The 16,005-nt window shown below is 29.0% G+C and overlaps 1 pseudogene; it reads left to right on the plus strand.

The window, feature by feature from the left end:
• The first annotated feature begins 5,867 nt into the window (after positions 1–5,867).
• On the plus strand, positions 5,868–7,261 carry LOC126899157 (zinc finger MYM-type protein 1-like; annotated as a pseudogene).
• Positions 7,262–16,005: the final 8,744 nt, after the last annotated feature.

Below are 16,005 nucleotides of genomic sequence, written 5' to 3' on the forward strand. Positions count from 1 at the left end.
GCAGGTAAAGGGTCAGATATAAAAAAAATATATACCAAATGATAGGTAAAGACATCATGCATCTATAAAAAAATTTATATTGATCCATACATCTTTCAAAAAGTTATAGCATTATAAAGTTAAAAAAACGGTAGCACAGTGGGGTCGAGGCACAGTGTGGACGAGGCATAGATGGGACAAGTTCATAAGAAACGCTTCGATGCAAATCTGTAGATAATGTTTCATTTAGAGAAATTGGTGGATTATTCCAAAAGCAACATCAACTCTTATTTCTTTAATTATATTTAAGGAAGAAGAGCTAGAGGAATATCAAAAAAGAGATTGAGGGATGTTATTGAATTCGATTTGAGGATAGCTGATGTGAGCATAGTAGATTTGGGAGATCATGTCAAGTGGAAGTTTAGAATAAGGGTGGCCGACCCCAAGTAGTTGGGATTAAGGCAAAGAAAAAGAAATAGATTACCAGATGGCAATTGACATAATATGATTTTTGTTTGGGAATGTACAATTTAGCGTTTAGTTGGGTTTAAACAATATAGCGTCAAATCAATTACCTACTCTATCGGTTGTAGATTAATATACACTACACTTTAATGATACAATAAATAAATAAACTCACACATACACACATATGCATTTATAACATTTTGTCTAATGTAAGTATAACATGATAAAAAGTAACCGTAAAATGAAAAAAATGGAATATAAATTTTAGTACTCATATTAAATGTAACTCCAAAAATATTTGTTTAAATGAAAAAATATGTGATAATTTTTTTGTTTATAATTGTCTTTTAAATAACTTTTGTACAAAACTTTTTTTTGTAAAAAATTTTTTGAGAAAATTAAAAAAGCTTATATTTTTTAACTTTTGCGAGGCTGTAAAAAAAACCTCAATTCCAATCAATGAGGTCTATTAGTATGTCATTATACATATTTTAATTCAACTTTTAAAAATCTTTATCAAAAATTTTTCANGACTTTTAAACAACTTTTGTACGACACTTTTTTTTGTAAGTTAAATATTTTTTTTTGAGAAAATTAAGAAAGCTCATATTTTTGAACTTTTGCGAGGATTTAAAAAAAAAGCTCAATTCCAATCTTGAGAACTATTAATATGTCATTATACATATTTTAATTCAACTTTTAAAAAAACAAAATTTGTTTGGAAATTTTTTCCGCAATTTTTCCTTTGTTGACTGGCCTAGATGTCAATTTTAAACTTGTAATTGAGCTAAAAGTTATGGTAATATATTCAATTNGCAAAAAGTTATAGTAATATAATCAATTTTTTTTACTATAAACTTTCATAAATCTTTATCAAAAAGATAAAGATTTGTAGTCCACTGTATAAAACTTATAACTTTGTTAACTGTTATAACTTTATCAAAAATGACCAAATCAGTATATTTTTTTTATAGTAACAAACAGTTTTTATTGAAAATTATTGTATCAAGCCCTTTAAATTTTTATACACGTAAAAGTAAAGCAAAATATAACTTCTTTATTATTTTTATAATTTCTCCGTTTAAATTACAATATTAAATATCAATTTCATACTAAATTTAATAATTATAATTAGTATATATTCAAATATTATATTTTAAAATCAAAGAACTACTAATCATGATATAATTAAAGAAATAAGAGTTGATGTTGCTTTTGGAATAATCCACCAATTGCCTAATTAAAACAAAAAAAAAAAAAGTTTGTTGGGAATTTTTTCTGCTATTCTGCAAAATTACTCCTTCGTTGACTAGAATGAATCATTAAATAGAAAATTTTATGAGAATTAAAACAATGTTATTTTTAAGATTAATATGCAGTCAGAAAGTTTTATAATTATTATTTATTGTAAATTTATCAGAAAAACTCATTATTTTTTGCATTTTTATCGTAATAGAACACTTAAATAGAAATCATAGTAATCATTTCTAAGTAATTTTTGATATTTAAAAAGATTCTACTATTGAAATATCCAGAACTGAATTAATTTTAATGATTTACTTTAACTAAAAAAAAAAAAGTTAATATTTTGAATCCCTCTTGTGGGCAGGTAAAGGGTTAGATTTATAAAAAAAACCAAATGATAGATAAAGACATGCATCTAAATAAAAAAAAATATACTGATTTGGTCATTTTTGATAAAGTTATAACAATTAACAAAGTTATAAGTTTTATACACTGGACTACAAGGAACTTCCATCAGAAACAAAAATATACTATTCTAAATCAACTTTTCGCGATGTTTTAAAATGTGCAATTAGACTTTTTCTATAACTTCTAAGTTTTAATATTATTAAAAAATAGTTTTTACATATAAAAAAAAATAATTAAGAACAAAAAAAATTGTTTTAAATTAATACTGATTTGATATAATATTTAATATTAATTTGATTATTAATAAGTTAAAAATAAGGAAAATGACATATTTAACCTATTTTGTTAATCGTTTAAAGTTGATTGTTGTAAATGTTTATAATAAAAAAAAAAATTTATTTTACCATAACTTTTAGCTCAATTGGTAAGTTTAACATTGACATCATAAAATAGAAAATTTTATAACAATTAAAAAAATTGTATCGTTAAGATCAATATGCAGTCAGAAAGTTTTATAATTACTATTTATTGTAAATTTATCAGAAAAGCTCAATATTTTTTTGCATTTTTATGGTAATAGATAACTTAAATAGAAGTAATAGTAATAATTTCCTAGGAACTTTTGTTGTTTGTTGAAAAGATTCTATAATTGAAATATTGAGAACTTAATTAATTTTAATNGTTGTTGTTTGAAAAGATTCTACAATTGAAATATTGAGAACTTAATTAACTTTAATGATTTACTTCAACTAAATGAACCAATCAGAACAAAGTTGTTAAAAAGATTACAATATGTTACCAAAAAATTTTGAATAATTTAGTCTAGTAGTAGCACACACAAATACAGTAAAAAATTTATTACATTACAAAGTAAAATGATTTAATTTTGTAGTTGAAACCTATTATATCAAACTTCATTCGTTAATAAATATTTTGAAAACATTAGAAATTAATGATTTTAATTGTCTTTATGGAGACGATGTAATAACTAACTGTTTAATTNTGGTCTTTTTGGAGAACATGTAATAACTAACTGTTTAATTGATAAATTAGAATTTTTTTTTCAATTTTTGAGGGTAATATCTTCAACTAGATACGAATTGTAGTCATTNATATCTTCAACTAGATACGATATGTAGTCATTTGACGTATCGTTGAAAAAAGTAGGTCAACTTAGAGCAGAGAAAATAAATGATAGTCACAAAAAAATATCTTCTCAGCTTTGCATCGAAGTTAAAACTTAAAATATAGTAAAATAATTTTAATACGAATAAGAAATTTCTTCTTGCAAGGGGCGACTAAAGTGATTTGATCATTGATCTTTATTGAAGTTATTGAATCTAAATGAGTTAAAAATTTATACTAACTTAAAAAGAATTAAGAAAAAATGCAAAAAATTCATTGCCATATGCGGGTTGGAACCTCGTACCCCANTATATTGCCATACGCGGGTTGGAACCTCGTACCCTAAGTGTGTAAAAGATGAGTTTTACCAACTCGGCAACCGTATGTTGTTACCGGCGGAAGAAATGTATTGTTTATAAAAATTGAAGTCTCCAGAAAATTGTTTTGAAAGTTCAACTTATTTTTGAAAATAATTTTTATTCAACTCAACTTTAGAAAATGTTCCGGAAAACCTGACACTTTTATAAATAGCTTAAATTAAAGTTTATGTAATATACTTTCTTTTGTAAAAAAACTGAGGGACTTGGACTTATGTTTTAAGCTTAATGAATTTTAAAGTTGAAAAATAAAGAACTAGTTTTTTTCAAAAATAACGAATTTTCTTAAGTATTTTAAATGTAAAACTTCATTGTNTAAATGTATTTTAAATGTAAAACTTCATTGTTACAGAATTACTTTTTTAATTATAAACAAATCAATAATCAGTTTAAAATTCAGGTTGTTAAGGGGAGCACCCTCTACGAATGTTTGAACTTTTTACATTATTTTAAAATAACTACTGACTCTTGTTTGTTAATTATTTATAAATAAGAACAAATTTTATACATAAATAAATTATAAATATGGGGTGTTTGAGGTGGGGACTCTCTTTCCCCTACAAAATATTTTAATTTTTTTCTGATATAAATTTTTGTTTTAACTGCTGACCAGTGCTCGAATTGGGGAGGTGCGCAGGGGGACTGAGCTCCCCTACTTTTTTTCCCCATTTCGAGCACTGCTGCTGACTAAATAAGTTGTCATTATTTTTATACTTAAAAAATCATACTTTTAATCAGGATATTCTTGTAGAAATACGAGTTTATGTTACTTTTTGCAATAATCTAATTTAAGCTAAAAAATTTAACACTTTCTCCTGATTTGTATCGAAGCGTTCTTTATGATAATGGTTTTTAATCACTGTCAGCTATAATTATGTCCCATCACTTCTATACCCAGACAAGACTTTACACCGACCTCCTGTGCTACAGTTTTTTTATTTCTTTCATGGTCCTTTAACATGAAATAAACTAGTAAATATAATTTACTTATAATTATTTTATAGATTTTTCCAAATGATATCGCAAATTTTTCTCATAAGCAGTTGAACGATTTTGAAAAATATGAAGTAATTGAACATTATTGGGTACTTGATATCAACTTCAAGTTTCCGACTTGTGGCAAACGAAATTTAAAATTTCAGCATTCTTGGTTGCGCTTATTTGCATGGTTGGTGTATTCTGCTGCAGAAGACGGAGCTTACTGCCGTTATTGTGTCTCATTTGGATCAAATTTTGTTGGAAAAGGGAGTCATCAGAGCTCAAATATGTTAGTGCAGACTGCGTTTCGAGAATGGAAGAAAGCGCTCGAAAAATTCAAAGAACACCAAACAAAAAAATATCACCTTGATGCCATGGAGGATGGACAAAATTTTAAAATGATTTACGAAAACCGGAAATGTGATGTGATCAGCGAAATTGACAAAGGACGGAAAATACAGCAACTCGAAAACAGGAAAAAGTTAATTCCGATCATCCGAGCAGTTTTGCTGTGTGGTAGGCAGGGATTAGCAATAAGGAGTCATCGAGATCAAGGACCTTTATCATTAAAAATGCCACAAGAAAACGACGGAAATTTCAGAGCGTTACTTCGTTATTCCCTAAACAGCGGTGATCAGGTTTTGGCCAATCATTTGAATACTGCGGGTGCAAATTCAATGTATTTAAGTTATCGCATTCAAAATGAAATAATTGATGCAGCAGGGAAACAAATAACGACAAATATTGTGCAACGTGTAAACAAATCTGGATATTTTTCTGTCATTGCTGACAAAAGTACAGATGTGAGTGGCATTGAACAGTTTTCAATATGCGCTCGATTTGTTGATAAAATTGACGATGATTATATTATTCGAGAAGACTTTTTGTGTTTTATTCCTGTTGAGGACGTTATCGGAAAGGGGCTTGCGAATACGCTGTTGACCAAGATGAAGTACATTGGCATAAACCTGGTTAATATGAGAGGACAAGGTATGTGTAAATAATTATTAAGTTATACTTTTATATGTATAAGGTTATATTTTAAATTTTAAAAATATTTTAGGCTATGATGGAGCGCGAGCAATGAGCGGAAAATTCAACGGATGTGCTGCCAAAGTTCGAGAATTATATCCGGAAGCTATTTACGTCCACTGCGCTAATCATAATTTGAATTTAGCCATTACACACGCGTGTAAAATACCAGCCATCCGAAATTGCATTGGTACAATTAAAGAGGTTGTAAATTTATTTCGCCTATCTAATAAGGCAGGCCTAGTTTTGAAAAACAAAATTCAACAGTCTTGCCCAAGTGCAAAACAAACGCGTCTTCTTAAATTATGCGAAACGCGATAGGTTGAACATTTGGATTCACTCAGTTTGTTTAACGATGTATATGAACATATCTGCTCATCGTTAGAGTACATGGATGAAAATAATTTGATAACTGACGGAGTTAAACCTCATGCCCTGCTTACATCGATACAAACACCACAATTTATTATAGCTTTAAAAGTAGTGAAGCCAATATTCAGCATTATGAAAAATCTCAGTGTTTTTTTACAAAAGGAAGATTGTGATCTTAGCAATTGCATTGATTATGCAAACCTCGTGTATGATGAAATCAATGCGATGCGTTGTGATTCGGAATTGAAATTCAAAGATTTGTTTTTAGAAGCAAAAGAAATGGCGGACAAAATGGATATTAATTTAGTACCTCCGCGTAATGTTGGAGTACAGAAGAATCGAGACAATTACGAAGGAGGTTTTGAGGGGCATATTTCCGTCAGTCCATATTTCTTCTTTTTTTGAACCACTTATCAATGCAGTTAAAAATAAGATTTTTTGAACACCGGGAACTACTTTCAAAAATTCAAAATATTCTTCCTACTAAGTGTTCTGAGCTGAATACAAAAGAAATCAGTGAAACAGTAAGTACATTTGCAAAAGAATGGCCAAATGATATCAAGGGATCAACTGATAATTTTATAGCTGAGCTGACCATGTGGCGCAGGTAACAATTTATCTATTATGAATAAAAGTATTTTTTTAAATCTTTATTAAAACATAAAATGCGTTGTTGTTTTAGGCATAGTTTAAAAATTACAAAAGATAAATGGCCGAAAACATTTATAAATGCTCTAAACCATTGCGATTCTACATTATATCCAACAATACATAGATTTTTACAAGTTGGTGCGACTTTACCGGTTTCAGCGGCTACCAGTGAACGGTCTTTTTCTTGTCTTCGAAGATTAAAAACATATTTGAGAAACAAGACGGGTGAAGATCGATTAAATGGTTTGATGCTCTTAAACATTTACAGAGACGTGGAGGTGACGTGCGAAGAGATAATTAATACTATGGCTAAAGTGCCACGTCGCTTAGATATAATTTTATAGAAAAAATTTCAATAATTAAATATTTTTGAATGTATTATATTTATGAACATTTTGCATTTTTTTTCAAAAACCCCTCCCGAAATTTTTTCCTGCGTTCGCCCCTGAAGATATATATAAAAGTGTCAGTATTTCCGGAATACTTTCAAAAATTAAATTGAAAATATCTTAATAACAATACGCATGTTTAAAGTTTTGACCCCCCTTGTTAAAGGGGTATGATCCGATTTACAAAAAAAGCGTGCCAGATGAAAGGGGTATATAAATATTTATTATAAAAAAATAATAATATTGATCCATACTTTTTCCAAAAGTTATATAAAATATAAATTAAATAATATAAAATTTAAAATCCAGAATTTTTTCACGGAAATCGTACGTGTTTCTTTAACTTTGATGTCCGTTTTCACCACGAAGACAAGTCCAGAGGTCAAATTTTTTTTTTCAAATTAAAGTATATTATATAAGCTTTAATTTAAGATATATATAAAAGTGTCAGTCTTTCCGGAACATTTTCAAAAGTTAAGTTGAAAAAGTTCTACTTTCTATACGCATTTTAAAAGGTTTGCACCCCCCCTGTATAAAGGGAAATGGTCCGATTTTAAAAAAAAGTATGTCGAATGAAAGAAGTANATGTCCGATTAAAAAAAAAAGTATATCGAATCAAAGAGGTATATATAAAGTATTTATTGTTAAAGAATAGAATTGATTCATGCATTTTTTAAAAAGTTATAGCATCATAATGTTAAAAAATGTAAAATATAATATCAAGAATTTTTTCACAAAAATAGCATATTTTTGCATACGGTAGTCATTTTCACCATGAAGACAAGTCCAGAGGTCAAATTTTTTTTTTTCAAATTAAAGTATATTACATTAGCTTTAATTTAAGATATATATAAAAGTGTCAGTCTTTCCGGAACATTTTCAAAAGTTAAGTTGAAAAAGTTCTACTTTCTATACGCATTTTAAAAACTTTGCACCCCCCCTGTATAAAGGGAAAATGTCCGATTTAAAAAAAAAGGACGTCGAATGAAAGAGGTTTATATAAAGTATTTATTGTTAAAAAATAGAATTGATTCATGCATTTTTTAAAAAGTTATAGCATCATAATGTTAAAAAATGTAAAATATAATATCAAGAATTTTTTCAAAAAAATAGCATATTTTTGCATACGGTAGTCATTTTCACCATGAAGACAAATCCAGAGGTCAAATTTTTTTTTTTCAAATTAAAGTATATTGCATTAGCTTTAATTTAAAATATATATAAAAGTGTCAGTCTTTCGGGAACATTTTCAAAAGTTAAGTTGAAAAAGTTAATTTTTTGTAAAAAAGTTACCATTTTGAAACCCTTCCTGTGGGCTGTTTAAAGGGTCAAATGTTCACAAAAATATATAAAATGATAGGTAATTATNAGGGTCAAATGTTCACAAAAATATCTAAAATGATAGGTAAATATCTAAGGTATCTATAAAAAAAAAATTATATTGATTCGATCATTTTTAAAAAAGTTAAGGCACTTTCAAGTAAAAAAAATTGAAAAAATATCGAAAATTAGATTTTTAAATTTGTAATTTTTTGGGGGATTTCCCCCGTTTGCGGGGAACAAGGGAATTTTTTTCAATTTTTGAGGGTAATGTCTTCGACTAGATACGATTTGTGATCTTTTGACATATTTTTCATCAAAATCGGTTCAGTGAGAGCTGAGATTGAGCGTTCACAGATATAAAAAAAAATTAATAAAAAAAAAAAAAACATATCATAGTAAAATTAATACCTTCTTAGCTTCGAACAAGATTTAAATTATTATTAAGCGTTCACACGCAAAAAAAAAAAAAACGCATCATAGTAAAATTAATACCTTCTCAGCTTCGCATCGAAGCTAAAAAAATTATGTTGATTTTTGAAAATGATATGGAAGTTTTAAGAAAAAAAAGTGAAAAAAATGACAAAATCTACCGATTTTAAAAATTGTAATTTTTTTGTAGATTTCCCCTATTTGCGGGGAACGAGAGAAAATTTTTCAATTTTTAAGGGTAATTTATTCAACTAGATACGATTTGTAATCTTTTGACGTATTGTTGAAAGAAATCGGTCCAGTGAGAACTGAGAAAAAGTGGCAACAGACATAAAAAAAAAATAATAAAAATAAACACAAAAATTTATGTACTGTCAAGAAATTGTATAATTATTATTTATAGTAAATTTATGAAAAAAGCTGTCACGGCACCGCGCACTGCTCTAGACTGGCGTTCACTCATGTCACTCTCGATATCATCCGTCCATTTATTAATATGACATACAATGGTCAACGTGCATCATCCCGTCCTTGAAACCGTGTCAAGGCAACCGCTACTCTATATTACTGATTATGCCTTGTGTTTCATTCAGACGATCAACCGAACTAAAGGGATGTGTTCGGGTGAACGCTCAAGCTGGTTATACTGATAGTGTATCAGCTGGTGATAATACTCCACTTATCGGACGCTTGGCTGTTACGGTTTTGTATTTTAACACGCTTATATTAGTTTCACCTGTATGTATGTATGTATGTATGTTTGTAACTCTCCAAACGCCACGCGTTATCACATATTCCGTCGTCTAGACTAGACTGTTATACGCATTCACCCCTCCCCACGCCTCGCTCACCTCACGACGGCTCACTATTCCTATAAAAATTTATTTTTAGTTATCGTACCTGTACACGCGTGCTTGTCATCAATATTATATATATATATAAACAAATTTTTATTTTGACTGACCAATACCGCCCGCGTCTAATGCGCCTTACGTATATATATTTATATATTCCTACCACCGTTTATACCTCAGGTATAACGTTAGTCCGACCCGCCCGCCCACAAAATACGGTTATACCTAGTGCATGATACGTTTACGTACTTAAGTCGCTTTACTTGTATATATATATATATATATTCTAATTACTATTAAAATTTATTAATTAACACGCTTTATTTTAATTAAGAGATATAAAGTATTCATTCCGATTACGAGGGATGATTTCCGTATCGTCATTTTTCGTCACTACCTCCACGTTCCGGGAGTGAGTAATTTACGCGCCTGCTGCTTTCCTTGGATGTGGTAGCCGTTTCTCAGACTCCCTCCCCAGAATCGAACCCTGATTTCCCGTTACCCGTAACAACCATGATATTGATAGTAACTACTATCATAACATGAAACTAAAAAGTAAAAAATAAATATAGTTTAAAAAACTAAAAAAACACGCTTTTAAAGTACATCGAACTAAAAAGTTAAAAATAATTTTTAAAATAATTATGAACAAAAAATACTAGAATTATTGTGATAAAAGCGTGGGTGCTTTGTGTCATATTTTTCGTATATTGAGCGCCCGACGCTTTTATCACAATAATACTATTATTTTTTGTTCATAATTATTTTAAACTTATTTTAAAAATTATTTTTAACTTTTTAGTTTGATGTACTTTAAAAGCGTGTTTTTTTAGTTTTTTAAACTATATTTATTATTTTCTCGATCTCCGTTGACTTACGACCTCTTGTTGTGTAAAAAATTCTCTCTTTCTCGTCGTCAAACAAATACTGTTAACCTTAATCTCACTTTTATAACTTTGATATTGTATAATTGAAAGTTTGTTTTTTTTTGTATTCTGTACTCACTTGATTGCTCATTTGAACAGGCAGTGCTTTTAGATACAATATCACGCTTGTACTAATTAATTTGGTAATAATCTTAATTATTTAACTTAATATAGCTACTTAGACATCTCGTGGTTTTCACATTAGCCTAAATTGACCTATAGTGCTCAGTTGTCATTTGCATTTAAACTTGGATTAACTTTACTCTATGCTTGTTTTTTAATAACAATATCATTTATTAGACCATTCTCAGGAAATTGTAAATTTGCAAACCACTTGGTTCATTTGTTCAGTTTGGATAATATTTATAACTTTATCCAACCTAATATCGTATGTATCTCGTTTATTAATTTAATATGTACTTATAATAGTGTTTTGGCTTTTGAACTTAATATTTGCTCATTGTTGTCGCACATGATTGTACTATCATTCATGTATCTGTACACAGCAAATCTAGTCCATAATTCTGTTGATTTAAAATTACTAAAATCTTTGAGCTGCTAACTCAAGACTGTATCCTAGTTCACTGTCTATTATTCAGTTAATTATATGCTTGTTCAGTTATTGTTATTCTTTGATTTAATCGACCACTGGTCACTGTAATGTTAAGATCAATTCTTTCTCTTTTTCGTTGAACTCTAAGTTATTGTCCAGTAGTTGTTATTGCCTTATAATTAGTTTATAATTCTTTCATTTAGTTTTTTTTTTAAATTATCTTTCTTAAACAATTGTACTTCATGTCCCTTGTATAACGTTTTCTTTATTTCAATTTGTACATCCTTGCACAAACTCTAATAGTTATTTCATTTAATTTTTCATTGCATTTGTACAACATAATTCAGTATGTGTTTATATTAATTAGTATTTCTTTGCTCTTTGTAATAAATTGACTTTGTTATTTTTTGAATCATTTTTTTTTTACTGAACATCAACCCTACTCTCTCCCTCTACATCATATTATACAGTCCACTATCACAATCAATGTCTAATAAAGTAACTAATTGAATAACTGTTAAAGGTAAGGTAAATAATGCACTGGTGTTAGTCAGTCAGCACACTGTACAATTTTTTTAGCTTTTACTTGCATGGTACTTTGGACTAATTATTTCATTTTAGCTTATTTGTTCCTAGTTCTCCCTCTCCCCTCACTTCCTGCATATTCCTCTACAAACAAAAGCAGATACAAATATCGTTTAAAATCAACTGACTGATCGGCTTTTCTCTTGTCGCCTATGTTTGGTTAGGAGTTTAATACTATTCAAGTCCTGTTCCTTACAAGATGTGTTTAACAGACCAGACCTCCCCACATAAACTTTTACGTCTCACGATTGAAATTAAAATAGTTAATAAGAATTATACATTTTGGCCAGAGTACGGGCAGTTATAAATGTATAATTTATGCTGATGGGCGATTTTAATTTTCAGCATGTCCAACAACAAGTGATTCGAAGAGGCTGCCCACGAGCATAAAAGAGCTTGTGCAATACCTTCTACACCGGTTGGGGAGGCGATCGGTGCCCCACTAGTCCATGCTATTGCGATTTTAATCTCATTTTTAGTTTACTTAATTTTAATTCTTCTCTTTTTATTGTATGCATTAACACTTACCCTACCGCACTATATTGATACGCGATAAAGCTCAATATTTTATTGAAATTGCATTTTAATCGTAATAATAATTTCAATAAAAATCATAGTAATAATTTTTTAGTAACTCTTGGTGACTAAATAGATGTTACTATTGAAATAATCTAAACTTAATTTTAATGATTTACTTAAACAAAAAACTTATCAAAATATCTACTTAATTGAGGGAATTATAAAAAAAGATTATAATTGTAAAAATTCATTTTTAAATCAGGTGAAAACCAATATCATTTTTTGATAATTGATTCACAACATTTTAGTGGTTTTGACATTGGATTTGACGGAAGGTTTTAAGGTCACTTGCCCCAGGCAGCTGATGTTTGGGAGCATCCGGATACCGAATACTATAAAAAAAATTTAAAACTTTTTAATCCTTAGCTTATGAAAAAATAATATCAACTTTAATAAATAAATATTTTTTTTGTATTTATATAATTTGGGCTGCAAAATTTATACCGATATACGTCACATGATAACAGAACGACATTGAGGCATACACCAAACACAATATAATAATTTAGTAAATTGGTATAAACGTTCAAGTGATAATGTAATTTATTATTAAACAGCGTGGTGGTAGTGCCCGGAAAACTCGGATTTGATAAGACGTGACTTTAACTTCTACGTATCGCGATACCATTTTATAATAGCGATTAGCGCAGGCCGTCCGCCGTTGTATTATTTTATTTTCACGTATCTTGGTTATCCTTTAATAAACATCTTAGTACCTATCACAGTTGGAATAAAGAAATAAACATACTACAAACAGCTAATTCAAACGTTCAGTGTCCAGTGATCAAACTACTGCGTTTTGCATGCATGGGTATTAAGTTTTGTTTTTTTAATTTAAAATATGCTGTGTGCCGAGTAGAGACAGAAAACTCTGAAGACTGAATACTCTCAAAATAAATATTGTAAGTTCTACTCAATGTTGGTAAAAAATGTATTATAATTGTGTAGTATAGTTCAGTTTATGTGATAGTGTGGTACGTAGAATTATTTTTTTTTTTAGGTGATGTAGAGGTCGTTTTCCCAGATTAATTGATTAAATAATTTTAAATTTGGTGGCAATGCTTTTTTGCCCTTGATTTTCATTTAAAAATTTATTTTATTTTTACGATGAAAATTTTAGTTTTCAAAATATATTTGGTATAAATCTACTTTACGGGACACCTTTTTTTTTTCAAAACGTTCGTTTTTTATGCAGATTAAGAATATGTAAAAAATTTTGAGTGGAAGCGTGTGGTTCAAAAGTTATAGTGCTTTAAAGTTGCGATTGTAGTTAAATAATATAGGTTATAAAAATCGATAATTTTTCTTTAAAGTAATTTCGTTCTTCTAGTTTTAAATTTTATACCAACTTGTGAAGCATTTTTATAAATATAATATTAGTGAAATATTGATACAGCGTTAATAAATATAGTTTAAAAAAACTAAAAAACACGCTTTTAAAGAACATCGAACTAAAAAGTTAAAAATAATTTTTAAAATAAGCGTAAAACAATAATGAACGAAAAGTACTAGTATTATTGTGATAAAAGCGTCGGGCGCTCAATATACGAAAAATATAGCACAAAGCACCCACGCTTTTATCACAATAATACTAGTACTTTTCGTTCATTATTGTTTTACGCTTATTTTAAAAATTATTTTTAACTTTTTAGTTCGATGTTCTTTAAAAGCGTGTTTTTTAGTTTTTTTAAACTATATTTATTTTTCACTTTTTAGTTATATGTTATGATAGTAGTTACTATCAATATCATGGTTGTAACGGGTAAAGGGGAATCAGGGTTCGATTCCGGAGAGGTAGTCTGAGAAACAGCTACCACATCCAAGGAAAGCAGCAGGCGCGCAACGTGGAGGTAGTGACGTAAAATGACGATACGGGAATCATCCTTTGTAATCGGAATAAATACCCTATATATCTCTTAATGAGAATAAAGCGTATTAATATATAAGTTTTAATAGTAATTAAAATATATATATATATACATGTAAAGCGACTTAAGTACGTAAACGTATCATGCACGAGGTATAGCTGTGTTTTGTTGGCGGGCGGGGCGCGAGGCATATATGGCGGCAGCGGCGTCGGCTGTAGGGATATATAAATGAATATTAACATATACGTATATATAAATAATAATATATATATGTATATATATATATTAATATTAGCGGCGATGGTAAGAATATATAATCTTCGCATAATATCGTGGCACTTTCGTTGGCGTTGACGACGCTATGTCCGGCGTGATCCTCGGGCGTCAAAAGGTTAGCAGCGTTGATGGCGACGGTGCGCGAGTGGAGATCGGTTTATTGACGTTGCCACTTTGACAACAGAAAGAATACTACGGTATCATTAGCGGCTGTACGTCGTCGGCCGTGCGGCACTTGCTGGACTTTGCATCGCGGCGTATATCGCGCGGTGTTGGTCAGTCAAATACTCAAAATTATACAGAAAAAAATAGTGTTGGCGCCGACTGGTGAGCGGGGTGGGGAAATGAGTTACATGATTGTAAAATTTTAAGTTAATCGGTAACATCAGCTCATAGGTAATATTTAATTTGAACAATACGCGTAATGAATAAAAATCAAAGTAAAATTTAATATTGTCGAATCTGTCATTAATAATCTTAACGATTTTAACCAACAACAATTTTTTTTTTTTTTTGCAAGANAGATGGTAAGTTTCAAGCAAAAGAATGTCAACGGGTGGTCGTTTCATAAAACTAGCAAGCGTCACACTGTTATCTTTATTACAATACATAGTGTGTATGTATATACAATATTTTATAAATATATAAGACTCATCAAATAACACCACATTGTGGTCTTTTTTTTTTTTTTGCTCAACTTAAATTAATTGGGTTTCATGTAATTACGATATAACTCATACAAAAACATATTAAAAACTCCATTTTTGTATTACGCATTTTGGGAAAAAAAAAGAAAAATTGGAAAATTCTAATTTTTTTATTTATTTTTGGAATTAGGGTTTTTAGAATGAGGATATTACGTAATGGCTGTATGAAAAAGCCATTTTTTTTTGTATTGCGTAATTTTGGAAAAAAAAAGAAAACATTGAAAAATCCTTGTTTTTCTAAATTATTTTGGTTTTTAGGGCTTTTTGAGAGAAATAATTACGTAAGAGTTACGTCATTGTAGTTTCAAAATATTTTCATGGAAAAAAAACCCGAAAATTAACAAAAAAAAACTATGTCGAAGCTATTTTTAATCTTATGACGTATAAACTTTAAAATACTAAACTTTTGAACCAAAAGTTTCCGCCAATTTTTTCAAACATTTTTGAAAAAAGGACCAAAAAACGAACGTTTTGAAAAGAAAGGGTGTCACATAAAATAGATTTGATCCTTATACTTCATCATAATTTTGATTTTTAATATTGATTTAATTTTAGCTTCGATGCGAAGCTGAGAAGGTATTAATTTTACCATGATGTGTTTATTTTATTTTATTTTATTTTTTTTGTGTCTGTCACTACTTTTTCTCAGCTCTCACTGGACCGATTTCTTTTAACAATACGTCAAAAGATCACAAATTGTATCTAGTTGAAGACATTACCCTTAAAAATTTAAAAATTTTCCCTCGTTCCCCGCAAATGGGGGAAATATCCAAAAAAATTACAAATTTAAAAATCGACAAATTTTGTCATTTTTTTCACTTTTTTTTCTTAAAACTTCCATAACTTTTTCAAAAATCAACAAATCAACATAATTTTTTTTT

The sequence above is a fragment of the Daktulosphaira vitifoliae genome, unplaced genomic scaffold (genome assembly GCF_025091365.1).
Source record: "Daktulosphaira vitifoliae isolate Bord-2020 unplaced genomic scaffold, ASM2509136v1 Scaffold_2, whole genome shotgun sequence".
Taxonomy (NCBI): domain Eukaryota; kingdom Metazoa; phylum Arthropoda; class Insecta; order Hemiptera; family Phylloxeridae; genus Daktulosphaira; species Daktulosphaira vitifoliae.